Raw genomic sequence first — 14,573 nt, 5'->3', positions numbered from 1 at the left:
ACACAGAGTACACATTTTAGAGGCCTTCTGAAATGCTTTTTGGAGTGCAAACTGACCTCATAAACAACTGAGATGCAAGATTTTATACTAGGAAATATCTTTTAAAGACCCCCCTCAAAACCACTTTGATTTATTCATTCAGAAGAAAAAACTTGTTTTGTTTGCTAAAATCAGCATTTATAAGCCTGAATACACTTTTGGTCAGAGCTGTTTCAAAGGATGAGATCATTTTAGGGTGATTATTCACTGGGTAGAATTGCAATTTGTAAAAGCATTTTTCAGACTTTTTACAGAGTCAAAAATTCTTATCACATTCATGTTTAAAATTTACATGTATTTTATATGATTCTTATATGACACAACATGTTGATTATTTATACTGTCCAATTTCTAAGAAAGTCTTATCAATAGGTGCCTTGTTATTTAAAGCTTATAAAAAGAAACATGCTTTGCCTTAAAAAGAGGGATCAGTCTACTTCCCATTAGTATAGTCATCCAAACATCTACAACAAGAAAGGTATTGCTGTTAGCAAAATTATTCATTCCACAAGTACCTCAACAGGTTTTTAAACATAAAGGGGCATCTTTGCTGCAGATATAAAGACCTGATCTTGTGGGAAGACGGTGTTTTGCAAAAACAGGAAGAGAAACAAAATCAGGTAATTATTAATTTTCCAGTTTTGATGGAAATTCCTTGGACTCAGTGGGTTTCAGATCTCACCTTTAGTGAAATATTTCTCCATTGGAAGAATAGAAAATGGTAATGCTCTCCTTTCATGACCTCTAGGTCATACAGTGTCTTAGTTTTGTCTTCCATTAATATCCTGCAGTTGAAAAAAGTACTTTTGCACAAGATTGTTCGGGTCTGCAAGTAGAAACATCTTTTTTTTTTTTAATTTCGCTTATATGTATTTGACATCCCATATGGACACTTTGGTCTATACAGTATATTATCTCACTCAAAAATGTATTTCATGCCTGGGAATGTTTTATGATGGAGCAGTGGAAACTTAAGCGAGTACCTGCTAAAGCAATAAACCTGTTAATAAGGCAAGTTTACAGCATGGTGATTTACTCAAATACTGTTCTGTAGAGTGTAAATGAGTCAATAAATATCTGATAAGGAACAGAGTGCAAGTTTTAAATTAATAACCCCTCCAGTGAATAAAACTGTGAATCACAAATGATTATCCAACTTGTTAAAGGAATAAAATTGTCAAATGAATTCACATCCTGTACACCAAATTATAAAAAAAAAAATACCTGCACAATTGTCTCTGCTATACAAAAGTCACAGCTGCAAATGCTGGAGATGCTCCTCAGTCAACAAGCTGGTACATGTGTTAGCATAAATAAAGTTAAAATCCTGCAGTAGCCACCTATATTCCCACTTCAGCCCCATCTACAACTATATTTATCACTGCTCTATTTCAGGAACCTATTGAACACACCTCAAAGCTTGTGGGGACTAATCCAAAACTCACTGAACTCCCAGCTTCAAGACATTTAATTATTCAACCAGAAGATGTGGTTCATGAGCCTAAGCATGACTTGGTACCTACTTCCACTCACACAGGTATAAGGACACTAAAGAAAAATAATTACATGTTCAAGTAATTCAGTAATGCCCTAAACCCCAAAAGGAATAGAGCACCCAAAAGTCATAGTGAATATTTGCTATTGATTTTAAAAGAATCAGGAATATGTCAGGCACATGAAGACAGCACTCTTTTTCCCACTTAAAATGAGATGTACACAAGGACCCAATGTGGTCAGATCTTGCAAATGTAATTGGCACAGTTTCACTTACATTATCAGTGTCATCAAATTCCATGTGAGCAAAGTTGCTCAAAGATGTAATAAATTTCCATGTGAGCAAAGTTGCTCAAAGATGTAATAAATTGTTGAGTCTGGCTTTTGTGGATTATCAACTGTATAGGAAAACTGCTTCTTCGACTCAATCCATGGTGTCACTAGCCTAGGTATGCTTGTGTGTATTACAAAGACTAGAAGGACAAATGCTTGAAACATAACATAAGCAAAACTTTTCTATTATTAGGTACTAACCTTTTCTCAGAGCCTTATAATGCAGAAAAATCTTTTATGGTAAAAGGCAAGGCAATTATTCCGTATTATACTGTCCCTTCACCACCTGGCTGCAGTCAATATCATTGCAGTGAGTATTATATCAACGCTAAAGTTAGTACAAGGATAAAATCCCTAGTTCTAAATGTATTGATCTGTTTGTTGTAGAGCTACATGAGCTACATAATAGTTTTTTAGCTACACCTAAAGTGCAAATAGGCTAGTAAAAGAGTCTCCAATTGGCAAGTCAAAATGAAGCTCCTAAGTTTGTATCCAGGCACCCCAGCAAACACATACTGTGGTCTAACTGATCCCTTGGCCGTTCTTTGATCCTTTCTAAACTCTCTTGCTCTTTAGCAACAGACTGGTCTAAAGCCCATTAATCCTTTTCCAAGATCAAGGCAAATGCCAGCCCTGGAGACCATTTCCTTATGAATTTACAGACACTTTAAATGCTCCCCTTGAGAAGAATGTCTTCTTCTACTAAATCTTCTACTCTGCTATCAACTCCAGCCACTACTTCCAGCTACATCCTCTTCATGGCTTAGAAGTTCTCCAGCACAATGCTGGGAGAAGCTAACAGGACACCACTTGGCTCTGGTCACCAGTTTGTGTGTTGGCCAAATTCTAGCACGCTATCCAAGCCTGGAAGCCCTGCTGTTCCTCCTTCCACTCCCAGACCATCCACCCCCCTTAGGTTTTTGGGGAACTGAAAAGAGGCTTAGGAAAAGGTAGAACTGATCACACCCACAGAGCATTGCTGCGAGGCACTGGCCAGGAGTGGCAGAGAGCATTGCCAGTGCACAGACGGCTCTGAACCACTCCTTTTGGTTCTATCAGAGCTCTGCCACCACAGTGCTACTTTCAGTGTTCTATTTACTTTCCATTTCAAACACTGCAGTGTACTATCTTTGACATTTTTCAACAGCATCGAACAGTGCTTTCCCAGTAATTACACTACCCATAGGACTCCACTGAGCCCATGTTGTAGGAAATATTGCAAATAATGACATCACATTTTTAAATCCTTAGGGGTGAAAGCATTTAGGAGTGCTGAATTGCTATCATTTTTTAAAATTATAAAATAGGAGCTTATGATGATCCACCCTCAAGGATACATGTTTACTAGTCATTAGTCACACTTCCTTCTCTGGTTAATAAATAAGCCTTGTACTTACTAAAACTGCAAGCTTTTCCCTCTAAGGATGCTAATTTTAGTAAAGAAATGAGTAGCTGGACACCAGTGATATACTCTGTTCTGCCAGCCAGCCTTGCATATGCCTAAATGTACCTAAGGAGTGTACCACTGAAACACAGGGCTGTGACTCCTCTATATGGGTTTGTAATAGTTGAAAGCATTCCTTATCCCTACCTCTCTGCTCTGCCTTTCTGTTGGAGATTCCTGCTCCTGCAGCAGCTGATAAAAACATATGCCTGTTTCTCCACCGCTGCAGTTCACAGCCTGCCATAGGCCAGCTGAAAATTGCCCCTCTTAGTGGGCAATTTATGCTAATACATGCTGGATGTATTGCAGCAGCTTGAGACACTGGGGGACAGCTGTCTTAAGCAGCAACAAGATCCGCTAGAACTCATTTGTCAGCACAAAATAGCAAAAATCCTCGGGCTCTGTGTACATTGCCACATCAGGGCGCTACTCTGGACACTTTGGCAGAAGGAATCAAGTTCAAGTGGTCACCATAAGAGCAGTCTCTGTTCATCTGCACTCAGCAAAGGAGCATCAGCTAGACTGGATCCAGATACCTCACAGCTGCACAGGAGAGAAAATACAATATGTGGCAGAACCCCCTAGTCTGGAGGAAAACCAGCAGGGGATAATACACAGGCAGTGCCAGCAAATAACCTACAAAAGACCATGAAGTGTCTTTAGCCCAAAAAATAGGATGAACACCAGCCTCTTCCATAAATATTTGCCATTAAGAAAAAACGCCACACTTTTCCCCAGAGGCAGTAACCATGAGTGGAATATGGAGAGGGGACAGGAGAAATTTTGTGCAGTGGACTCTCACTCAGTTCCTTCCCTGCTGCAGGCTGCAGATGGGGGAACACAACAAACAAATGACAAACACAGCACAGGAAAAAGCTGTACTTGTATTTTGACAGCGGCAACACAAATGCAAGGTTAATGACAACACGTACCAAAAACTGGGTTAGCAACTCCACAGCAGGCAAGTTATTAAAAAGCCAGCCATGCTTTACTGCCATCACCAGTCTAAGTCAGAAAAATATGAGACTTAGCAGCCTTGTGGCTGTCAGGCTTTAACAGTCTTGCATTGCCCATGCTTTGGAGAAATATCTACATAAACAATACAGTTTTAATGCAACATTATATTCACATCAAAATGAAAGCTACAGTCCTGTAATATGCCTTTCTTAATATATTCCATGGTGAAACTACATTAATACAGCATTATCATAGGAAATTTAAACACGTAACAGGCATGAAATTCAAATTTGCAAATTTACAACTGTAACTTATCCCCCTTGCACATAATGAAGTTTCCTGTATTAGTGTGTAAGCTTTTAGATTTATACTTCCATATTTATGACCAGCGTAGACAAATTACAGTTGCTGCAGGGAACATAATTTTGAATTTCTTGGCTGCCATGGCTTAAAATTCACAGTCACAATGTTCCTTCCCTATTATAAGTTTTCTACCCCTCCCTTCATCAAATGAATTTTTTTCTCAGTATATATAGTAAGTTCTATATATTCATACATGTATACACACACACATACACATTTTTATGTGTAAACACACACACATCTTCAAAGAAGGAAGTGGAGAAATTTCAAAAGAGAACTTCCATAAAGTCTGATAAGCAAGTATAAAAATATGTTCTGAGATTAAGCTCTTAAAACCAAAGCAAATGGACTAGTCTGGGATTGATGCACTGCTCTGTCCTTCTGTGGAGAATGGCAGAAGCACTTTAGCTTCCAGTGATGCTCTGAGCTTCTCAGGAAATGAACACAGAAGTATAATCAGCCCTTTTTGGAGAGCAGGATCAGTAAAACATTGTTTTCATACCTGCTTCACTGTTCATCTAGCACTTGCTGTTTGCCATCATGGGAGACAGCATTCTTGAGCTGGATGGTTAGGCATAGCATAACAGGTCTTTTCTCTTTAAGAAAATTGCTTTTTTCATGGCATTCTGGTAATGACAATATTACCAAACCTCCTTTCTTTAAGTGACTTTTCATCTTAAAACAAGTATGAAGGACAGCATAAAGGTGTTGAACTACTGAAGAGAACTGGGTGTACATCAACTTAGATACAACTTCTCTTAGGTTTTGCAGCAGTATTACGCAAGTCTTCTACGGACTTCACAGTTGGGGGAAAAGAAAGGATTGCCTAAACATTCCCACAGCCATCCCATTTTCCTCCCTTTTTACTTTCTCAGTAGCCTTGTTTCTTTTCAATCCTAAAGGTTATAACTTGTCATGGTTGACATAAATGTTTGATTTCTAAGCTGTGTTTAGGAGTCCTGGTTCTGACACTGCTCTTGTTTGAGTTGAGAACTGAAGAAAAAGCTGCCACTAGCCACGAGGAGCATTTGCCTACAGACACTGAAGTTGACTGGACTTGCCAACACACCCCCACAGGTCAAATCAATCAAATAATATCCCAGTTTCCACTTCAACTAGTGCAGTTCACAGCCCTTCAAAAGGGTGAAAAATGGGGAGGGATGTCAGACTCCACTCTAGAGATCAATACCTTGAAGAAAATCATATGTTTGGTAGAAAGACCAACCTGTTTGTCAGCAGCAGCAGCCTGCACAATTAAAACAGCACTGGGTTACAAGTCATTGCTGTTCCTTGTCTTGGCAAAGAACTCTCTTTGGCTTTACCTCCTTCATCCATGAGGAAAAACAATCATGAAACTGAAGAACAATGATCATGCAATTATGGAAAAACAGAAAGTACCTTGTAGAAAATATAAGAATGAAAACAATGTTTTCAAGAAACACAGTAAATTAAACTGTTGTCAAAGGTGAAATATTTATTTCCTGGTAATAGGGAGGCCCAGAGAAGGTAGAGTTACTGAAGGCCTTCTTTGCATCAGTCTTTACTGACAAGACCAGTCCTCAGAGATCTTTGACCCAGGAGACCAGGGTAAAGGAATCTTGAAAGGAAGACTTTCCCTTGGTAAAGCAGGATTGGGTTAGAGAATACCTAGGCAAACTGGACATCCTCATGTCATTTGCTTCCTTCAAAAAGGGCAAGAAAGAGGACCCAGGGAACTACCAGCCAGTCAGCCTCACACTGATCCCTGGAAAGCTGACGGAGCACCACACTCTGGAGGCAATCTCTATCCGTATGGAGGACAAGAAGGTCATCTGGACTAGTCAGTATGCTTTCACTACAGTTAAGTCATGTTTGACCAACCTGATTTCTATCTACAACGAAACAACTACCAGGATGAATGAGGGGAGAGAAATGGATATTGTCTATCTTAAACTTAGCAAGGCTTTTGACACTGTCTCTCAAGACATCCTCATAGGCAAACCCAGGGAGTGTGGACTGGATGAGTGGACAGTGAGGTGGATTGAGAACTGGCTCAAGAGCAGAAGGTCAAAATTAGTAGCACAGAGTCTAGTTGGAGGTCTGTCACTAATGGTGTCCCTCAAGGTTCAATCTTGGGCCCAGTATTGTTTAACTTATCCATCAATGACTTACTTGAGGAAATAGATTCCCTCTCAGCAAGTTCACTGATGACACAAAGATGGGATAAGCGGCCAATACTCCAGGGTGCTGTGCAGCCCTTCGGAGGGACCTTGATAGGTGGAAGAGACGGGCAGAGAGGAACCATCTGAAATTCAACAAAAGCAAATGCAGGGTCCTGTACCTGGATAAGAATAACCCCTTGTACCTGGACAGGCTGAGGACTGACCTGCTGGAAAGCAGTTCTGCGAAGAAGGACCTGGGGGTCCTGGTGGACAACAAGCTGGCCCTGAGCCAGTGTGTTCTTGTGGACAAGAAGGTCAGTGGTATCCTAGGGTGCATTAGGAAGAACATTGCTAGCAGAGAGGTGGTCCTGCCCCTCTACCCTGTCCTAATGAGGCCACATCTGGAGTTCTGTGTCCAGTTCTGGGCTCCTTAGCACAAGAGAGACAAGGACTCCTAGAGCAGACCCAGCATCAGGTTACAAAGATAATCTGGGGACTGGAGCATCTGTCTTATAAGGAAAGGCTGAGAGAGTTGGGCCTGTTCAGTCTCAAGAAGAGACGACTGAGAGGGAACCTCATCCATGTATAGAAGTATCTGAGGGAGGGGCCCTCAAGAGGACGGAACCAGGGTCTTCTTGGTGGTGCCAAGCAATAAGACAAGAGGAAACAGGCAGAAACCAATGCATAGGAAGTTCCACCTGAATATGAGGAAGAACTTCTTTACTGTGGGGGTGACTATGCACTGCAACAGGTTTTGGAATTTCCATCACTGGAGATATTCAAGAACAATCTAGATACAATCTTGTGCAATGTGCTTTAGGATGACCCTGCTTGACCAGGAAGGTTGGACCAAATGACCCACTGTGGTTCCTTCCAACCTAACCCCTTCTATGACTCTACATCCAGGTTGAGCAGGGAGGTGCTGTGGGGCACAGACTTGACTTTCTAGCTAAGTCTCAGCACTCAGTGTGAGATGACACAGCTGCTGCCTAGCCAAATCTGTGGATCAGGTTCCTCTCTGCTGTGCAGTGCATGACACCATGTAAGCTCTGTCCCCTTCCCACATAAGCTACACCTATGGGGTCTTGTTGAAGATAAGACTTTCTCTCTTGAGCCACATTCCAGGTTCCCTCAAGGTCCACAACAAGAAAGAGTTTAGTTGCTTATATTCTGCCTAAGTAGTCACCAGGCAGTTCTGCACATTATCTCATTTAGTCAAGTTTTCCAATGCTAACCAAGCACCTTTGATCAGGAAAGCCCCCCGAAGTCTCGTCACAAATGCACACACGCACAGGAACAAGTACAACCTTTCTTGCACGCTAAAAGTTACAGCTTACTATAGAAGAGCCTGCTTGACAAAGGAAAGTCAACACCTACTATGACATTGAAAAAATTAAGATGGGTAACAGCCAATGAAGGGATTAAACTTCCTTCATAAGCTGTTCCACCTTTTCCAAGCACCAGGAAGAATGGACAGCAGGACTGGTGCTGCAGCGGACTCAGTGAGTAGAAAGCTTGCCTTTACACATGTTCATCCAAAAGTAATGCTAGTTACTAAGCCTCTGTGGTCTCAGCAAAAGGGACACTGCATTCTTACATACAATATTATTTTAAAATGCAACAACTTTATTTTAAAGTCGAGCTTGTTTAAATTTGTCATGAAAAATGTTTCAAGTTTAAAATCACAATACACTTCTCTAAATGCAAATATGTATTTTAAACTGACTTGTGGTTGAAACCCCAAGAAACAATGCATGGTTTTTGAGAAGCTTTCCAGAAAGGATCACTTTGAATAACCATTGAAAAGGTTATTTTTATATGATTAGTAAGGAATTGAAAAAAAATCAGGAAGGACATAAAGAAAGAAAGAATTGACCTAATCCTATTAAAAGCAGGGATGTTGCAGTGTACACAGCAGAAAGATTTCCAGACACCCATTCACTTGGGCTTTTGGATATGCCTTGCCTCTTGTGATCTGATTATAAAAACCACCAAAAGATAAATACAAATTATTCCTAAATACCAGTGATGGACTCCACACTCTGTATTTAACATGGCAAAAATATTTTCTCATGTCCCTAGAACAGAATAGGACTCACAGGGAGAATCACCAAAAGCGATGTCTCTCTACTACTCGCCCATTTCAGCTTCTTACAACCCCCTTTTGAAAGCATCAGGGTGAAGAAGAGATTAGCCTGACATTTTCCTATAGTAGTTCAATGTCTACTGTGGAGAAATATGCTTTTTTCTCATGCTTCTTTCCCAACCTCCCAGCTGACGGCCTATTGAGCTAGTTGGTTTCATGGTGCTAATTAATCTTCTCCCATTTCAATCATAGATATATCACTGCAGAACAGCTAAAAACCAGGAAATGCTTTTTCTGTTATCTCTTTTCCATTTGAGCAATTGCTGCCATGGAACTGATGTGACACAAAGTGCAACAGATGGGACAATCCCTATTATGTTGTGGTGTCATCTATAGAAAATGAGCAAGCCAATGTCCTGGGGAAGGAATCCAGTGAGTTGGAATCACCAAAATGGTAAAGTGGATTCTCACACCAAACCTAATAATTAAGACTTTTGACTGCCTTTTGTACAGGCTGTCTATATTCTGTCTGTCCTTCCTACCAAAATATCCCACCCCACAGGCAAAATCACTCTATTAGTTTTTTTGTAGCAGTGGAAAAAAGGGTAGAGAAGACACAGACCTCAGAAAACGAACCATCAACAAATAAAGACTGTATGCATCAGTCCTACACCCCTCTAATAGGTATCTACCATGTCTGCAAGCAACAGGTAATAAACTGGTATAAGTCAGCAGAAACCCAATTTCTCAGCAGATACTAAGAATTTCCTCTTCAGCAGCGCTGAGCATCTGCAATTCCTGCAGAAAGCATTGGTTGCTGCAGGCATTCAGTGTTTGCCATGCTCAGAAGTCAGGTTCCCTCCTTTCAAGTGGTTTGGTTTGTATGGGTTTTTTTTCATTATGCTTAATAATAACGCTGAGATAAATAGCTCAATGGGGTAAAATATGGCACCCATCAACAATTCATATAAAAGAGTTATATCTAAATAAAGAAGGCAAGTATTTGGAAAGAGACTGTAGCAATATGAAGATGTATTTCTTCCAAATACATAGCATAACAATGGAAACAAAGCGCACCCAATATTTTATTTCAGCTTAGATGAAAAACCTCATATAAAGCACTGTTGATTGTATTTCCTATTCTGCTCATTATATTCACCATTCCAGAGAGTTATTGTTTAAATTGCAAAAACTCTGGAACACTTGAATATGTCTTACACCAAAATAAGCTGGCATCATAAATCTTACAGGCACATGCAACACCTGAAAAAGTCCTTCTTCCCACTTAACAAGCTGTACTTCTTTTTTTCTCTCTCCTTCCTAAAAAGCATAGAGATTTCCAAAACAACAGCAATGATGTATGGGAAGATATAACTTCAGATATAACGCTCTGGACACTGTTACGCTACAAAGGTATGTCCTAATTTTTCTACACTTCTAGACTCATGAGCTAATCTGTAGCATCTGGGAAATACTACTGTAAATACTGCATCTAAAAATCTATCCTTCTAGGAAATGAAAAGATCCCAATTGCCATGTATAGCAATTTACCCGAGCAGGTTACTAGTGCTTTTGAAATATTCTTATGATTTCCATTGCCAGTGAAATAGCTCTGTTTCCATCTTGACTTTGGAAAACTGCCCAAGTGGCATTGGAAAAGGCTGCCCAGGGAAGTGGTGGAATCACTGCCAGCACTATCTCTGGAAGTGTTCAAAAGGTGTGTGAATGTGGCATTTGGGGACATGGCCTAGTGGTGAACATGGTGGTGCTAAGATAATGGTGATCTTGATGATCTTAGAGGTCTTTTCCAACCTTAAAGATTCTATGATTCTATGACTCTGGGCAAAATCCAGTATTTTAGTTTCCAGAGTAGCCAACTTCACTTTTTTCCCCACTTAAGTACTGAATTCATACAAAAGTTCAAAATCAATAATAAAACATCAAGGTAGTGTAACAAGCTAAAACCAATATCAAACTTTAAAGAACAGTAGGTAAGCTAGAGAGAAACAGAAATAAAAGACTCTCCTTACTTGTCCAATACTCAGAAGAGGGAGAAAAGCCTTCAATCTTTCCCCTCAGACAGACCCTGAGAGTTCCTAAAGCTATATACTCTTGTTAAAGAGTAACAACACTTAGAAACAGAAAATTACAAAGAAGCCATTAGCTGAGAACAGACCAAGCACAAATAGCACAAAAAGTACACTAAGCATTTCAGTATGTAATGACAAAATATAAAGAACATTTAAATCTCTACAAGCAGAATCCTGGCACAGAACAGGTATTTCTTTAATGCCTTTCCTTATTTTACAAGAATCAGAAAATGGGTTCACTATTGCTGATTTAAGAGAACAGGTTACATGAGGGAACAATTATGCAAATTGGATTTAACACATGTGCAGGAGCAGGAGGATACAAGCAATTCTCAAAAGAGGGGCCTTTTCCCCGTGATTAATTTTTATAAGATTGCAAAACCAAATCCTCTGCAGCATATGCACCCCAAAGCACTACTTACTTGTCACATTTTGTTTTAGGCTGTCATTGCTATGGTTCATGTGTCTCTCACACTAACAAGATGACGGAAATTGAGGACGGGTATGATAAGAATAATACGGTTCTTCCCAACTGTGCCTTCTGTCGTTTGGCTATTCTCTGTAGCCTAATTCATATTCTGATCAGAGAAGTGGTAGCTGAAAATCAGGGGTTTTTTATTAACACATGTATTTCAAAAGGTGCTCCCGTTCACGCATACACACATACACAGATTGTTCTCCCCAGCCCTCATTTCCCAGGGACACTCCACAGCTGAGCTGCAATGTCTAATCACACTGCAGAAGATGACTGTAGGGGTTTAGGCATGATTTTAAAGATCACTTTATCAAAAGCTCTTTGAAAGGTACATCTTTTGCATGTAAAACATTGGCACAAATGTTAAAAGAGCTAACAAGTAAACCATGTATGACAAACCCTATCTTTTTATCCAACACTGGAAAAAAGAATTAGAGATTGTTTCCTATCGGGTTTGACATCTCTTTTGTTTGCTTGTTTTTCCCCTCTGTATTTCTGTGGTTGTGTGTGCATACCAACACATACCTGTACCTTTGAAGACACATACTTGCATAGTGTGTGCTTAGGTAAGTCTTAAACAGAAGTTTATTCTTACATCAAATGCGTAACATATACTCACAAAGATGTATTAAACCCTGCTAAAGGCATGCGGATATTCAGACTGTGATAATTAGCTAGGACTGCCAGCCAGAAACCAGGGTCCCAGTAGGCAGATGGAGCACAGAACAGTAACTCCTGTCCTGAAGAACTTTCCACACTAGGGTAGTTTGGAGAAGACATGCAGAGGCAGGAGGCACAAGAGAACTACAACTGTAAAGAGCATGGAAAACAGAAATATTGAGTAGGGAAAATTGAGTCAGTTCTCAGGTCAAGGCTAAAGCCTAAAGTCAAAATTGTTGTTGTGCTATCCTCCTAATCAGAATTCTGTTATTCACAGTGTAATTAAACCAATATTGAAAAAATATTAGCAAGTGTGTAAGAGTTACACCATCTTACCAGCTACATACTTTTGTAGACAATATGACTGAAAGCTCTGAACATCTGTGGATTCCTGTCAAAACCACCAGCAGCTGGTTCTAGCTTCACATAACCAATATGAAATCTATTGTTATTTTAGATTTCCAGGTTTACTCCTTCACCTAATACTAATTTAATGTGGGTTTCAGCATATTTATCACTGCTTGAAATTGCTCCATGGCTTATTTAAGCACTATGTATCACCATTACACTTCATCATTTGGGATGCAACAAAGATTGGTTGATATATTCGGCAACGGAATTACTCATTTTGGAGCTATTTGTTTTGAAGAGCCTCAACCAGTCAAATTGCAAATATATGAGGCTTAGAGATCAGAGCAAACCACAGTAACACATGCTTTTTGAAGCTTATTGCAGTTTTTGCTAAGTAATCATTTAGATAGTATCAGGTGTACTTTGACTGGGTTGCATTGGCTTTTGCCTACAAAAAAAAAAGACATCAGCAGTAAAATGATTCTACTGACAGGAACTGTACAGTGCAGCAGCATTCATAGCTGGAAATTCATCTACCTCATGTTGAAGTGAGCTCAAAATGCAGTCAAGGCTACAGTAGCTTCTTTTTCTTTAAAAAACAAATTGGAAGGAAGTCTCTAGTGGTCTGCTCTCAATTGCTGGGAATGTCCTTCACTCATATTGATGACACACCTGGGTATACCACATTCTCTCCGTATTCACCCCTCAACCTTTATACTGCCTCCAAAAACAAAAGTGCTGTCTCTTCAATTGTGCTGAGGGCATGAAGCAACACTGAGAAGTGGATCAGGGCACTGATATGGCTTTTAGGAACCGCAGAGGAAAAAGGGTTCCCTGAGTCACCTCACAGTGTAGCCACAAAAGCAGCTTCTGTGGTACCTCGAACACCAAAGTTAAACAATATATGGGAACATGGATACATGGGAAAGAAAAAAAATTATGCTTCTCATCCTGATACTGTGAGAACCAAGGCTATGGGAACAACTGGTAGAGAGCAGTCACAAAACCACAAAAATCCTTCAAACAAAGAAAAGTTTCAACTGCTGCCTCTGGACCTGCAGTCAAAAGAGAGGACATCTTGCAGGTGGACACACTGGTATTTCACATTGCTAGCTTTCAAAAACCTCCATGGCATTTGCTTGGTTTGTTAGTAAAGCCCTGGACCTCCCACATAACGGAAAATTTGAGGAAATACATAATTACATCTAGGTTTTAGAATTACTTGCCTTGTCATAAAAATTCTTCTGCTGACTAAAGTGTGTGTTAGCATAGACAACTGAAAGTAAGGATGAAATATTTTTGCTCTTTGTACATATATTTACATATACACATATACTCCACCCACTCTAAAATTCCAACTGAGACAGTAGGCACAGAGCAGAAACAAAGCAGAAAACGAAGCAGAAAGCTCCTAACATCCAGAAAGAACAGCTCAAACCAGTTATTTTGCTTAAAGTCACCACCACCTAGACCAAATCTACTATTGGGATAAGTTAACAGAGGTGAACAAGAGAGTTTTCAAATATCCTAAGACTGTAAAAACAACATAGAAATACTTTCTCTATTTTCAAGGAACATAGGTGAAAGAGAGGAAGACTGCAGCATTTGCTAACAAACATCATAGGCTTCTCTGTACATCTGACTATTACCAAGGTGGCTGCTAAATGTATGCCATGGATTTACCCTTTGGTACTCCAGCAGACAACAGATAGAGATAGTACACAAGATAAATATCACTAACTAATCTAAGCACAAAGGGCTATTGACATTTTTTTATTTATTCATTTTATTTACTTAGAAAAGTACAAGCAGAAAGGAATTAAACTATTGCTGATTTGTTCAGATTCAATGGGAGGCTATCAGTGAAATTAGATTGTAGTGGGTAGGTGGAGGGATGGAAACAGGGTATGCAAGAAAACCTGCATCACTGGTATTAGCTCAAAGGGCAGCAGCTAGTTTGTTGGAAACTGCATCCCTTCTCAGTAGTTGTTTTTACTGAGAGTAATATGCTCTCAGGAACATGGTGTGACTCATGGGGTGGTCCTGTGCAGGGCCAGGAGTTGGACTTTGATGATTCATGTAGGTCCCTTTCAGCTCAGGATATTCTGTGAGTCTGTGAATATCATCTCAGTGCAGCCCT

The 14,573-nt window shown here is 39.9% G+C and overlaps 1 protein-coding gene across 1 annotated transcript in view; it reads right to left on the bottom strand.

Moving 5' to 3' along the window:
• Positions 1–14,573, bottom strand: part of FARS2 (phenylalanyl-tRNA synthetase 2, mitochondrial) — a 200,896-nt gene that overhangs the window by 75,830 nt on the left and 110,493 nt on the right. The gene's annotated exons all lie outside the window — the stretch shown is intronic.

The sequence above is a fragment of the Lepidothrix coronata genome, unplaced genomic scaffold (assembly GCF_001604755.1).
Source record: "Lepidothrix coronata isolate B3197 unplaced genomic scaffold, Lepidothrix_coronata-1.0 Scaffold360, whole genome shotgun sequence".
Lineage (NCBI taxonomy): Eukaryota > Metazoa > Chordata > Aves > Passeriformes > Pipridae > Lepidothrix > Lepidothrix coronata.
The sequence above is the reverse complement of the archived record's forward strand: the minus strand, read 5'-3'. Positions and strand labels throughout refer to the sequence as shown.